Source organism: Ixodes scapularis, unplaced genomic scaffold (assembly GCF_016920785.2).
Source record: "Ixodes scapularis isolate PalLabHiFi unplaced genomic scaffold, ASM1692078v2 PGA_scaffold3__209_contigs__length_174095766, whole genome shotgun sequence".
In the NCBI taxonomy this organism is placed as follows: Eukaryota; Metazoa; Arthropoda; class Arachnida; order Ixodida; family Ixodidae; genus Ixodes; species Ixodes scapularis.
The window spans coordinates 55,921,124-55,935,290 of record NW_024609868.1 but is presented as its reverse complement, the minus strand read 5'-3'; positions in this window follow the sequence as shown (position 1 = coordinate 55,935,290).

The following is a 14,167-nucleotide window of genomic DNA, read 5'->3' as shown; positions in this document are numbered from 1 at the left end:
ATTAAACAAAGGTACTGAATTCGAACTATATACGATAATATTTTGAAGGGTTAGAAAAGAACCTCTAGGCCGTGAGATACAAAATAAGAATAAAAAGTGAATAAAAAATGAATAAAAAAAGGAATAAAAATTTAATAAGTGATCTTTCATAGGCCGCCGATCAGTGCCTCGTACAGCCTATTTTCCTTTTTACTACTAGCCCAACTAGCCCGCCAAGAATATTTTGACTATCGATATACTATCAATGGTTTTTCGATTGTCGACTATCGATAGTACTATCGATAGTTTTTCGACTGTCGACTATCGATAGTACTATTGATAGTTTTGCATCACTAAAATCAAGGACTATTTCAAGATATTGGCAAATTGGAGATCGCTCTTCTAAAAAAAAGCACCTTTTATTTGGCTGATTTTTTTCTCTAGCTAGCTATTGCAGTGCTTTATAATGCAATATAAATATAAAATGTAATATTTTGTTTGTATGGCAATTATAAGAGCATGAAATCTTATTTTGTTTGACTGTCTTGTCAGCAAATCAACTTACCTGCAAAAATACACTAATTCAAAATTGGCGCCTCTTATTTTTTAATAGGTACCTGTGAACACACTGATTCTCTGGAAAATTATTTTAACGCGATTATTTATATGAAATATATTTGAAAAAATATGTCAATATGACGTTGTTGGACGATATTTGTAAAGGTTCACCAGCTCTTCCGTGTGACCTATACGAGGTGTCTTAACATATTTAGTATTTCAGAAAGCTTAGAGTATACTCCTCCTAATTATAACAAATCTGATGTGTGTAAAAGAGAAAGGACAGTATTTTTTGTAAAGCAAGGACTATTTCAAACCTTTTGCGAATTAGAGGTCGATTTTCTAAAAAGCCCACCTTTTTTTGGCTAATTGTTTTTTCTAGCTACCTATTGCAGTGCTTTATAAAGTAAAATAAACAGAAAATGTAATATTTTGTTTGTACGGCGGCTATAAAAGCTTACATTTTGGTTGTTGCTCACTTGTCGCCCAGTAATACAAGTGACTCGCAAAAATACACTAACTCATAATTAACGCCTCTGAAATTTTGAGTAGCTACCTGTAAATTCCTTTAATAAAAGAAGCGTCTAGGTCATAATACGTCTAATGTTTTTTGTTTTCTTTTTTTATTGTCAAACCGCCTCTCTGCAACAATATTTGACGAAGTTCAGTAAGCGGTACTGTGTGACCTAATCAATATACTTTTATGCTCTTTGCATCACCGTAAAGCTTCAATTAGGCTCTTTCTTTTGAGCATAATTTGAATATTTTGCGCTAAACATATAACACGGAACATTTGTCTGAAAAACGAATATTTAGAAAGACTTGCAAGTTTGAAGTAGATTTTCTAAAAAAAAAAAAAACACCTTTTATTTCTTTTTTTTTTTTTTACAGTTAGGTAATATAGTAGTCTGTCAGGAACTACCAACAGAAATTGTAATATATTGTTTGTATGGCCGCTGTTAGGACTCGAATGTCTTGCTAGGAGAGTTTTGAACGGGACTTCGCATAGACGCTCAGCTGAGCAGAATTTGTACCTATTTAAGGTTTTCCATTTAATGTTACTACTTACCTCAATATGTGAGCGTAAAAGCCAGTGAAGCAACAATATTTATCCTAACAATATTTATTTACTTGGCACTGGCGTGATTTGCAAAGTGTGTGACCTTCGTATACTGACGGGAGAAGATACAGAACATCTAGACTCACGGACATTAAGTCAAGAGGAAAACGTCTAAGTAACCCGGCATGAATCACTGAAAATAGAAATGAAACTTAAACACATGACTAACACATTTGAAGCCTTACACGCTACGAAATGCTCGTTATTTTACGAAAGAGTCCGTACATGCACAAAATAAATCGTACTTCCTAAGCGTCAGATACTAAATCGTACATATGTATATGCACTGCGTATCTGTTTGACATAAGAAAATATGACACTTACATATCATGTTCGGTATTTCAAACTCAAAGCCGAAAGCAAAAGGCCCCCAGCGGGATTCTCTAACGATTCGCAATCTCCCGTATTGGGAGGAAGTAAGCTCTGGTGCCCGCACTTGTGGATACGGACTTCTAAGTAACTTTTTTTTTTAAGTACACTACTCCAAATTTGATTAATGTTTATGGTTGGATATTGAGGTAACTGCTAACGATAAATAGAAAACCTTACAGAGGCCAAAATTCTGCTCAGCAGAGCGCCTTTGCGAAGTCCCATACAAAACGCTCATAGCACGAGATTCGAGCCTTAATAGCGGCCATACAAACAATATATTACAATTTCTGTTGATAGTTCCTGATATACTACTATATTCCCTAACTGTGAGTAAAAAGAAAATAAAAATAAAAGGTGTTTTTTTTTTTTTTTTTTAGAAAATTTACTCCAAGCTTGCTTGTTTTCCGAAATATTCGTTTTCAATGCACATGTAGCGCATTATATATTTATCGCAAAACATTCAAGTTATACTCAAAAAGAGCTTAATTGGAGCTTCACGATGATGTAAAGATCATAAAAATATGTTGATTAGGTCACACAGCACAGCTTGCTGAACTTCGTCAAATATCGCCGCAGAGAGGCGGTTTGACAAATAAAAGCAACATTTAAAATGGTATGACCTTGATTAGCTTGATAGCAAAAAAATCATATCTCGAGAGTGTTCCCAAAAATTTATATTTATGTAGCGTAAAAATTAGGAAGAAGGGATGGAGTGAAATATGGTACCCCCGATAAGCTGGAAAAGCGTCACTTTCCACCTTGGCCGCTTCAACAGTCCATAGCTTGAGAACAAAAAATGCGACGAACTTGCCGTTTGCGTCTTCTTTTATTACAGAAATTGCCCAAGAACATGTATTTTCTAATTAAAAATCCGACCCAAAATTTGTGCCGCAGTTGAAATAAAATCACCCCTGAACTCTTTTTTTTTTTTTGTATTTTAAAAGAATTAGGCTGGTTCTTGGTAGGGCTCGTTTGGTTGTATTCATATTCGGATTCATCTAAAAAAAATTAAAATCATGGCACTATTTTGAAGCTCGACTCTGTAAGCAAGACACCGATTTTAGAGAAGAGGACAGCTATTTCAACAACGATTTTTTAATTAGAGCTCTCGTTCTAATTAAAATCACTTTCCATGATTGCAATTGTTTAAAGCGTTCTAATTGTCCTAAATATGAAGAAGTACTTACGTTGTAGCAGACGACGCGCACTTGCGCCATCTTTTGAAAGGTGGCTGAAATTCGGAGTTGAGAAGTTCAGGAAATGTGGAGCTGATTCTGTCCCTGACGCAGAAGATTCTTGTCCCTTTTTTTTTTTTTTTTTATTTGATGTAGAGAAAGGAAATCAGAGATGTTAGCCTGGAGTTGATCTCCTGACTGGCTACTCTGAGTGGGGAGGGGAGTTAGGGAATGAAAGATATAAGTATGAAAAGAAGGCGTTCCATCTCAGGCCCACACACACACTCACACGCACGCGCAGTACATACATTAGAAAATAAAAAAAAAATAAAAAAGGTGGGCAATTTTTGCGACCTTAGGTCAGAGTCTTTTGTCAAGGCCTGTTGCTGACAGCAACTTTAGAAGGGCATTCGTTGACTTCGCAGCGTGGCTTTCGTCATCCCATGGTCCGAGAAGATGTTGAAGAGTGAGGGCTGATCCAGTTGTCTGATGAATGTCTTTGTAGAGCTGGTGCCGATTATCAGTATACTTAGGGCATTCAAGTAATACGTGTTTGATGTCTTCAATGGTTCCGCATGGGGGACAGTTGGGTGATTCGAGCTTTCCGATGAGACGAAGGTAGTAGTTTGTGTAAGACACTTTTAGGCGCATTCTATGAAGAACTGCCTCCCGTCGCCTCTTGAGACCGCGTGGAACTTGGAACGTTAAATTTGGGTCAATTATTTTTAAGGACGAGCTCTGGTGGGCGACCGCTTTCCAATGACGCGCTGCAGTAGACCTCCCCAGCAGTGCCACAGCTGCGCGAATGTCTGATCTTGTAAATGGAGCCATAACTTGCTGAACAAGGTCATGGCTACGTGCAGCCATAGCATCAGCCATTTCATTTCCTTGTAGGCCACAGTGGCTAGGTATCCACTGGAAAGAAATTGAATGTCCTAAAAGGTTAGCATCTGCATGAACTTTCAGAATTTGTAGAACTAATTGCCTATTTGGACTCTTTCTACGTGGAGACTGCAGCGATTGGAGAGCTGACTTAGAGTCAGTAATAACTGTCCAAGTGCGAGGAGACACATCTAATATGTAAGAAAGCGCCTCACGAATGGCTACCAACTCTGCCGCAGTGGAGCACATTCTGTGAGACAACTTGTGGCCCGCGCTCAGACAGAGCGCCGGGGACGCCAATCCAATCGATGATCCTTCGTGTGTAGTCGATGCATCTGTGTATAAATGGCAGGAGGAAGAGTGCCGCGTATATAAAACAGACAAAGAAAGCTGACGAAGAACAACAATTCTTGTCCCAAATATTCTCTCGCTCTTCTTCCTCGTTCTTGCAGTAAATAGCAATTAATATTACAGAAAAAAAAAAAAAAAAAAAAAAAACGGAAAGAGCGTTGCAAGGGTCACGAGCAAGTTCTCCGAAACACCTAGTGCCTATTCGCCTCGAGATTCGATCGGAACGGCTCATATGGTGAAATTCAGAACTACACCTTGTTTTACACTTACTTGGAGCCCTTGGAGCAAACAGGCAGGCCGATTACAGTGACCGGGGACTGCCGTGGGGTCCGAGGCGAATGGCGCTGTCCAGGAACCGGATAATGCCGTGGGGTTCGATCCGATCGGGCCGCGCGCGAACGAGGGTTCTCCTGCGTCCGAGCAGCTAGAAGTGAGGAGCTCCCGTAAAACCAGGGGTCGGGCCCGGCGCTGGGGAGACTGGTGGATGCCGAGGTCGCGAGGGGGGCTACTGCAGCTGTTCAGATTGGACTTCGGTGTCCCCACGACGGGCCTTGTGGGGAGGGTGTGACACGGTTGGGTCCCAGAGTGTCGAACCGATACTTTTATCGGTTTGGTTCGGGTTCGGGTTCACGGCTTTCGGTTCAGTTCCGGTTCAGTTCCGGGCGCAAAAAATAACGGTTCAAACCGGTTCGAACCGGTTCGAACCGGTTTGAACCGCTAAATTGAGAATATATTTTCCGCGTTGTTCTGTCAATAGGCACTATTTAGGCCGTGAAACTATACTGCTGTAAACGATCTGATTTTTGCGAGGACCTATTTTTGAGAATTTCGCGAATCGCCTACAATTCGCGAAAAATGGGTCCCGCGAACAATTTCGGTAAAATGTAAACACATCGAAATTTATATTGAGATTCCACCGCGTCGAGAAAATTACAACCCGCGAATTATTCCAAAACTTCAGCTTTTACCTGAATCGCGAAATATTGAGCCCACGAAAAAAAAGTCGTTTACAGTATATAGTTTTCTTTTTTTTTTATCGTTTGTTCAATCCAGTTTTATTTTCAGGTACCAAAACTATAAAATTCTGTTATTTATTCCTACACAACAAGACAGGAAAATCTACATTAACATACAAAACGTCGTGTTTATACGACTCAACATCCCTTCGTTTACCAGAGTCACATACATTGTACCTGAATCGAAATGTTTTCGCGAAGTGAAGTAGGTTGCCTAAAATACCCGTGATTGGTACAACTTTGTATCGCAGTATCAGATGTTGAATCGTGGTTTTGCCCTTGAACTAAGGAATTAATTACAGTGAATAAAATCATGAAATGGGCACCTCGTCGCCATTTATACCATAAAATGTGTTTTACGGAATACGTTTCACAATATATATATGATGACGAGACGACTGAGCTTAAGGCAATATAATTTTCAAAATGTCACGAAAGTCACGGGACAAGTCCTTCCAGTCTATATTTTATAGAAACACTAAGCGACAATCGCAGTGCTTGTTTTTCTAACTAGCATTGTTTGCTCTCAGCACCATGATGCGGGCGACGAATCATGCGAAAAGGAGTGGCTGAAATTGTTCACTCTAATCTATGAGCACCTTCGTACTGAGATCGAATCTGACCTAAAACAGTGCTTACCCATGTGAGCATTTTCTTATATTGGATAAATTGGCATAGCCTGGATATTAAGGTTTGCTCTTGACAAAATGCCGGTCAATTTAATTTGCAAATAAGCATCACCCTCGCTAATTGATGATTTTTGCTAAATAGAAAAAAGTGGTATTTCATGCTCTACTCAATTCGGAAGCTACTTAATTGGACACTTTCTGAGAGTTTAAGTCTGCAATCGTCATAGTTCCACCATTCGTTCCAGTAAAAAAAGGCGATAATAAAAACACACAAAAAACGCGATAATAAACTTCTATATAATTGAGAAGTTATATCTGCGTGAGGAACACATAGTTATTTAAATTAGTTTCAAAATAAAAAAAAAACATGATTTAAAGCTTTTCCAAATCACCTATAACGTGTCTATAAAGGATAAAAGCGCCGAAAAAGATTTGCAGAACATCCTTGAGATAATTTAAAGGTGCATTTACTTATATATCTTTGAGGTGAGGATCTTCTATTTATGCTGCCAAATCCTCAGACGGGAATCAAGTATATTTTTACTATCATCGATAAATTTGACTTTATGAAGTTCACATAACCGCCTGAGACCGACACGGAAGGACGATACTCGAAAATACGCCAGCTGTTGAGCCTTCGGCAACGTGCTTTTGTTAGCTGTTTTGCAGCGTAAAATACTGGGTTGCAGGGTATGCCAAAAAACACTGTGGTCACATGATATATCGGAAGGCAAATACACGAAATGCGCAGAAATAAGGAGATGACACGCAATTTTTTTCTAAATAATCCCTTACACAACGCAATTACTGCAAAAAGAAATGCATAGAAATGTATAAAATGATATTCCTAATTAAACATAAATTCCGCACAGGGCAAACGAAGATTTTTAGAATCCTAATATAAATGACTTTTGGGCATTAGCTTGCCTCAGCTAGAAACGTCGCGAGATGCTACCTCGGGAGGCTAATGTTATCTTAGGTTTTACGTGCACTTGTTTTGGGACCTTACTTCACGACTCTGTTCTTTATCAGTCATGTGCTCCAACATTAGATTAGGCTGCCGTATATCATCGCGAGACTGCTATAAATACTGCACAACTTTACACCTTGCACGTCTACTGCTGGTGTTGCGAACGTTGCACTTCACCAGAAAGCTGAAGTATTTAACATGGTTTGCACGTGACGTAATCGCACTAGATAGTGGTTGTCAATGCGAGTTGTTCTTGCTGAGAAAATCAAATCCGGTGGGGAAAAATGCACGCTGCAAAAGTTTCGCGCTCAGTGCAAGCTATGTATTTGAGAGGCACACATTTTTCTTGTTGGTGCATCGTCGTTAGGCACGGCGCGAGTATCTGGCACGACGAAAACGTGCTTTCTGGCAAGAGTGTATTTACAAATAAAAGTTGTACCAAATACCCATCTGTCACTATCGTTTCCAGGACACGCTTTCTAGTCTGCGTCGAAGATGCGGGGCAGAGGAATCTTTACGACACAGTATGCTTTACAACTACCCCCCACCCCACTCCCTTTATTTTAGTTGCCCCTCAAGATACTTTTTATTCCTCAGGGATTGCCTGCTCCGTACTGAGTGGTGTTCACTCGACAATTATATTTGTGTCACTTGTTAACAGTAATTCTTCCTTGCTTTTACTTCGCACCAAACTGTGAAAGTTAAACAAAATACAGGGCGGTCGAAACTTGGAGAACTTGAGAACGACACTCCTCTGAGACTTAGAGTGGCTGCCAACGTTCGGCTATCCCCGTGAGGCCACTAGGATCATTCCTCTCAGGTATCCCTCCCGTACACACTAATAGTTCTATGTAACGTCGGACTAATACGTCACAGTTAGACCCTTTAACACTTCTATTCCCGGGACAACTTTCTGAGGCAGTTCAGCGATAACGAAAACATGTTTGGGAGCCTCAATGGTGCGAGTACATGTAAAAGGGGTCGTGCAGCATTTTTTTTTTACCTTAAGTTCAATAAATACCGCTAAGATGTAATCCCTGACGTTGATAACTTGCAGAAGCATCCATTAGTTTGCCCCTCCGCGAAATGGCAGACTGTTGAAAGAAAGAAATGAAACAGATTTCCCCTCCTCAACTCGCAACTAGAACTACCAGCCAGTGTTGCGGAGTTGCCACTCCGGAGTTTGAATAATTCCGGAATCATTCCGCATTTTCACGACCCCGGAGTGGAATGGGAATGGAATGGCGGCAACATTGAGGGGAATGGAATGGGAATGGAATTAGGTGCCTTTTGCCCGGAATGGAATGGGAATGGAATGGCCACGGTTCTTTTTTTCTTTCTTTTTAGTGTTTACGGTCAGCTAAACCGAGCCAGTCAGTGGGTCAGTTGCTCAGAAATAAAATGAGCGGGAAACTGCTAGCCCGCGAGGAGCCCTAACAGACTTATACGCCAAAAAAATGCAACACAAAAGCAAAGCGTCAAAGCTAAGAGCAAAGGGGGAAAGGGGGTAGCCTGGCGCCTTTCACGGACGCGCAGGCGTCGGGCTTCGATGGCGTTACACGAGAGCGAAACAAGAAACCAAGCACCAAGCAAAAGAAAAGGGAGCGGCAAAGAAAGAAACCGCCATGCACAACGATCCTCATCGTACTTCTTGTCATGTTTTTTTTTTTTTTTTTTGCGACGGTTTGTAGAATGCACGCACGCGCACAGATTGAGATCTGGGAGCGGAAGCGACTCATAACTCGCAGAGCTCTGATAACTCGTTGACTCGGGCGCCGTCGAAAGATGATCAGGTATTGTTTTCTTATAGTTCGAGGCGCGTTGTTTAGCAGGCAGCCAATCCTGCTGGCTTCCACGTTCATTCGTGCGCACTCCTTTGAAGTGCGAAATGTGGGTTTGCTTCGGCATTAAAACCCAAAGCGTGATTCACTTCCCTCTTCTCTTGCGCTTTGCTCCGAGGCTTGTTTTTTTTGTACTGCCTTTGTAGTGTATGTCCGCCTATCACTTGGTCTTTGTTCCGATGGTTGTTTTCTGTGTTATATGTTTTAGGGGGTTGGGGTTACAAGCAAGCTAGCGGATTCCCGCTCATTTCCTTTGACTCTAGTCTGCATACTTCGTTTCATCTTGCGATGGACCGCTGCGGACGCTACGAGTCACCCTAGGCAATCCAGCACCGTGAACGGGACTGCAGGGTCACGCGACACTCAGAAGGCACTGGATTGGTTTCGATGGCTCTCGTGCTGTCTGTTGAGGTCCATCGTAAGGTGAAGTAGACTATCGTCGCCGCTCTTGGTGTGACCAAACTGACTAGACCTGCCGAAAGACCGTCCCGCGCCAGACGAGGCGCGACCGTTGCTGTGAGGGCAACTGAGAAGGAGAGCTGGGTGCCAGCTGCTATTGAGGTTTTGGCTTCCGCTCGTCTCGGCTGTCCGGTCTGCATTCGTGCTGTTGCACGGTGTTGATGAGGAAACACGGGGAATGTCAATTCGAACGGTGCGGTATTACCCCGTTAATTGCATCTTGATGTGAAGAGCTTTGTCAACGCTGACTTCCCGACCCGTCGCCACTACGCGAACAACCGACACCGAGGTAGACGAATGAATCGGTTGGTACCGTCTGCTGCCTGAATCCCCCACTCGATCAGCGCGAAGAGGAACATCACAATTCGGACGAAAAGACAAGATAAATACAAATCGAGTCATGTCATCGTAGAAGACATTTTTCTACATTAGTCGCGAAGAAAAGAAACAAGCTGCACGCTGAAAGTTGTGCAACGAAACTATACACGGTGCAGTCGGCGTATATCATCGAACTTTATTCGCCACCTGAAGAGGAAACACGAGAATGAGTATCCGAAGGGTGCAAAAGGGCAGGCGAACCAGCCAAAAATCGAATTGAATATGGTAAGGAATATTTGAGATTCGTAACGCAAGCGTGAACTTATGCGTTTTAAAACAGGTTTCGTGACATGATCTATAGTGTCCCTCGTGCTGCGCCGCAGAAGTTGCATTTTGTCAGAGGATGTGTTCTTGCCGCTGTGCATGGAGTCGCTTGCAGCAGTGTACTAGCCGTGTTGCTGTATTTGAAAGATACAGTAACATAGCTTATTCCTGCGCCACTCACGAACTGGATATTTTTATGGTCTTATCAAACAAACACGCTGGCTGCGTATGTCTTGAAAGTCAAATGGAGAAAAGTTCAAAAAAGAAAAGAAAATTAGTGGATTTAAGTTTTGCTGCTTGTTGCGAGCCACAAGGTCGCGAGATCGATGTCTTAAACAAGCATTGACATATCAAGGGGCTTTCTCGATGTTTGCAGTACATTGTAAATAAACACTTTCTGCCACCAGCGGTCCGCTATGTAAAACTCAGTGCTTTTTTTAGGAATTTAGCTTTTTTTTCCGATTGTCTCTGCATTTGATCATGTCAGCTTTATGCTGCTTATGCCGGCAACAAAATGTAGCTGTCAAGTGCCATTTTTATGTTTAGGAATTAAAGGAATGGAATGGAACGATTCAGCCATTCCAGGAGTGAGAATGGGCTCAGTGTCTCCATTCCTAGGAATTGAAAGGAATTGAATTATGGAAAATTCTAATTCCCTGGAATGGAATTGGAATGGAACGGGGGTGCCCATTCCGCAACACTGCTACCAGCCATGTGATCTGATCCTAATATATACACCGTCAGTGTTTATCATAGTCATACGCAGGGTTGGCAAAGCAGAGAACATGGGCTGATCTTTATATATAGTTTTAGTTGGGCTATAATGCCCGAGCCCCACTAAAGCGACAAACAGAAACAAACGACAGCGGCTAGCCTTAAGCCAGAGTATTTCGCGATTTGACAGGCTTTGTAGAATAAAGAAGGCTATGCTCAAACACGAGTATCATGCACACGATGGTACCATTTTCAGGCTTGTAAACGCTCGTGCTAACTTCGCGAGCACCGTACAACTCAGAGCCGTATAAAGGTACTATCGCGAACATGCTGCATGTGTCTGAGGCTTGTCGCTGTTGTTTGTTTCTGTTTCTAGCTCTAGTGGGACTCGGGCCCATCATAATCTTTGAGTTGAACACGAGCCGTTACCCGAATGTTTGGCGATGCTGGTTGTCATGAACCAGAGCATTCAACTCGGGATCATGACAATCGGGTACATCATGGTGTCACGTGACTCTCAGTGCGAAGTTGTGATGTCATGTGACTTCACCCACGTTAATAGATCTAGCGACGTCCTCAATCTGAATCGACTTAACGCGGTGAGTCACGTGACGTCACGGGGTCACGTGATGTGACATTAATTGACAGCATGTCTTGACATCATGACGTCACGTGACGATGTGACACATGGCTAATCATAGTGCCAATAAGAAAGCGCCGCAAAAAACCAGGATTTATTATACATTGCAATTCTGTATATGACGATTTGATCAATACCTAGAGGAATACACGTGCCAATTTTTTATTCCCAAATAATAAATTTGTAATACCCTGTTGGAAAATATTGATGATGGAAAGATGACGGAAAAGGCTCATACAAGCGTAACCGTAATATGGGACATCCTATACAAGCGAAAAAGGCGGCTCCAGTATAGTGGAATAAGGCGGAACGATACAGGTGGGCGGAACCATACAAGCGTGTCGTATTATGGGGCATCCTATACCAGCGTAGTGGATTAAGGCGGAACTATGGAGGTGGACGGAACCATACATGCATAACGTAATATGGGACATCCTATACCAGCAAAAAGGCGATACCAGCATGGTGGAGCCATATGGCTCCAGCATGTTGGTTTCGCCTTTTCACTGTTGTACAAGGCGATTTAGTTTTAAGCTTTACATATATGTTTAGAAAGGTCGTGAAAGCTAAATTAATGCGGTTTGTGCAGGCGAGTTATACGGCCAGGCGTACGTAGTATAGGGACCTAGTCGTAACGATCAGTCAGATAATTAAATACAATTTGTTAATCAACTTTTTAATTAGTGAAAATGAAAATTTGGTTTCAATTAGAAACTTGCTGAGTCATTGAAAACCACAAAATCAAGTTTTTTTAGAAGGATATAATGCAGGGGTAGCGTTTTATGCATTCTGTAAAAAGCTTTATTTGGATGAGTTTCTAGGGTTCAGTTTCTTATCAGAGCTCATCTCTGCGCCCACGGTCCTGTTCCCCAGGGGCTTAGACACGCAACACACGTGCGCCTTGCTTCCCTTCATCCTACGAGGGAGGCGAGGGGGCGGCTTCGCACTGTGGCCACTGGGCAGCTGGACCGCAGGTGCAAAGATGCGCTCTGGTAAGAAACCGAAGTCTGGAAACGCGTCCAAATTGACCATTTTTTTTAGAACGCCATAAAATGCTACTCTTGTCTTATATCTTTACAAATAAAATTGATTTAGTGTGTTTTGATGATGCTTAGCAAGTTTCTAATTGGAACCATGGGTCTATTTTAACTGATTAAAAATTTCACGAACATACTATACTTAGAGAGAGGCTGAAGCAGTTTTCTATTTGAGAAAACACTTAAATCTTCTTCATTCGACCTCCAGAATCTCAAATATCAAAATGATTTGCTAATTTAATTAATTGAGGCTGCATAGTCATTTTGTGAAAGCACTTCCCCAGAGAGCGACGTCACAAGAGCAGCTTTCAAAATCTTTGTTCACGCATCTTCAGCGCCTATCAAAGCTATGCACGCACATGCTATTTTTTAAAAGGGCAGAAAAATGTGTCACGACTGGTGCCAATGCCGGAGAATATACCTAGAAAACTTGCGATTGGACGAGCGGCCCTTAAAGGAGCTGTGCAACAATTTCAGGGCTTTGCTTAAATAATTGTGGAAGTTGATGCCTGACACTTCTGCAGTGAACTACAGAAAACAGATTTTGCCTGGATACCCTAGTTTTTACATAAAAAAATGAAAAAGATCCAGGTTTTTGCCGCCTCTCAACTCGTGCATCGTCTTCCGGGTCACGTGCACAGTGACGTCACTAGAGTAGGCGCGGAGTTCCGGAAAAGTTCTCTCTTTAGAGCCATCAGCGAGCAGCGAGAACTCATCCGCTGCCGACCGCGTGACCACCCGTCCTTGCCCGTCCGGCGCTGTCCCCCTCCCCCTCCGGCTTCTGGCGGCTGTTCGCGGTTTTGTGGACCTAGGATAGATGGCACCACTAAAACTCCGTATAATAAAAGTTGTCGATGATACCAGGGTGTTGACGCATTTATATATATGTTGGAACGACAAGATTTGTAAAAAGAGTTACCTTTTATCGAGCAGGTATTCGCACAACTTGCTATCTTTCTTACAACGACCCAAGTGACGTCACGCCGCTTGTTTCTCATGGCCGCCGCTCGTGGCTGCAGGTCGGGAAATATTCCAAGTTTTGCCTCGCTATTATGCAACGGAATCGCAACATTGCGATGAAAGGAGGTGTGTTTTCTGCCATTTGTGACACAGTGAACAATATCAAAAGCAGAAAATGCCAATTCTTTCAACGTTAAAATCGTTGCACAGCTCCTTTAAGCGACACACGCTTGGCGGCCGAAAGGTCTTCTTACGATGTCACTGTTGGTAGGATGTTTTTGTGTGTTTTCTGACGTTTAGTTATATCTATGAGGAAAACGAACGGGATATTCAGATTCGCGGGATAAAACTACGCAAGAACGAACCTCCATCTAGTTTTCTGAAAGAAGTCTGGCACATCTCTGTAATAAGCCGACGGATCATTACAAATTAGCCTTTTATACTATGCCGCCCTGGCCATATAACTCACGTGCACAGACCGTGTAAATGTAGCTTTTACGGCTTTTTTAAAAAAGATCTGTAAAATATAGAAAAAAACACTCTGTAGAATGTCCCCCAATACGATACGATTGTATGGTTCCTTCCCCGCTTGCATTGTTCAAGAAAGACTTGTGGACATCCAGCATTTCATTGGAATGCTGGATGTCAGCGAGTCTCTACATCAGTGAGTGGTTTCAAACAAGCATGATGTTTGCACACTAGTAAGCTCTTATCCGAGGCTCACCAAGAGCACTAAGAGCAGAGGCGAAATGTCGTGACCTGGTAAATTTGGTTGCAGGTATTTATTTTTACAAGAACTGCATGCAGCAAAGCTTAACTTTG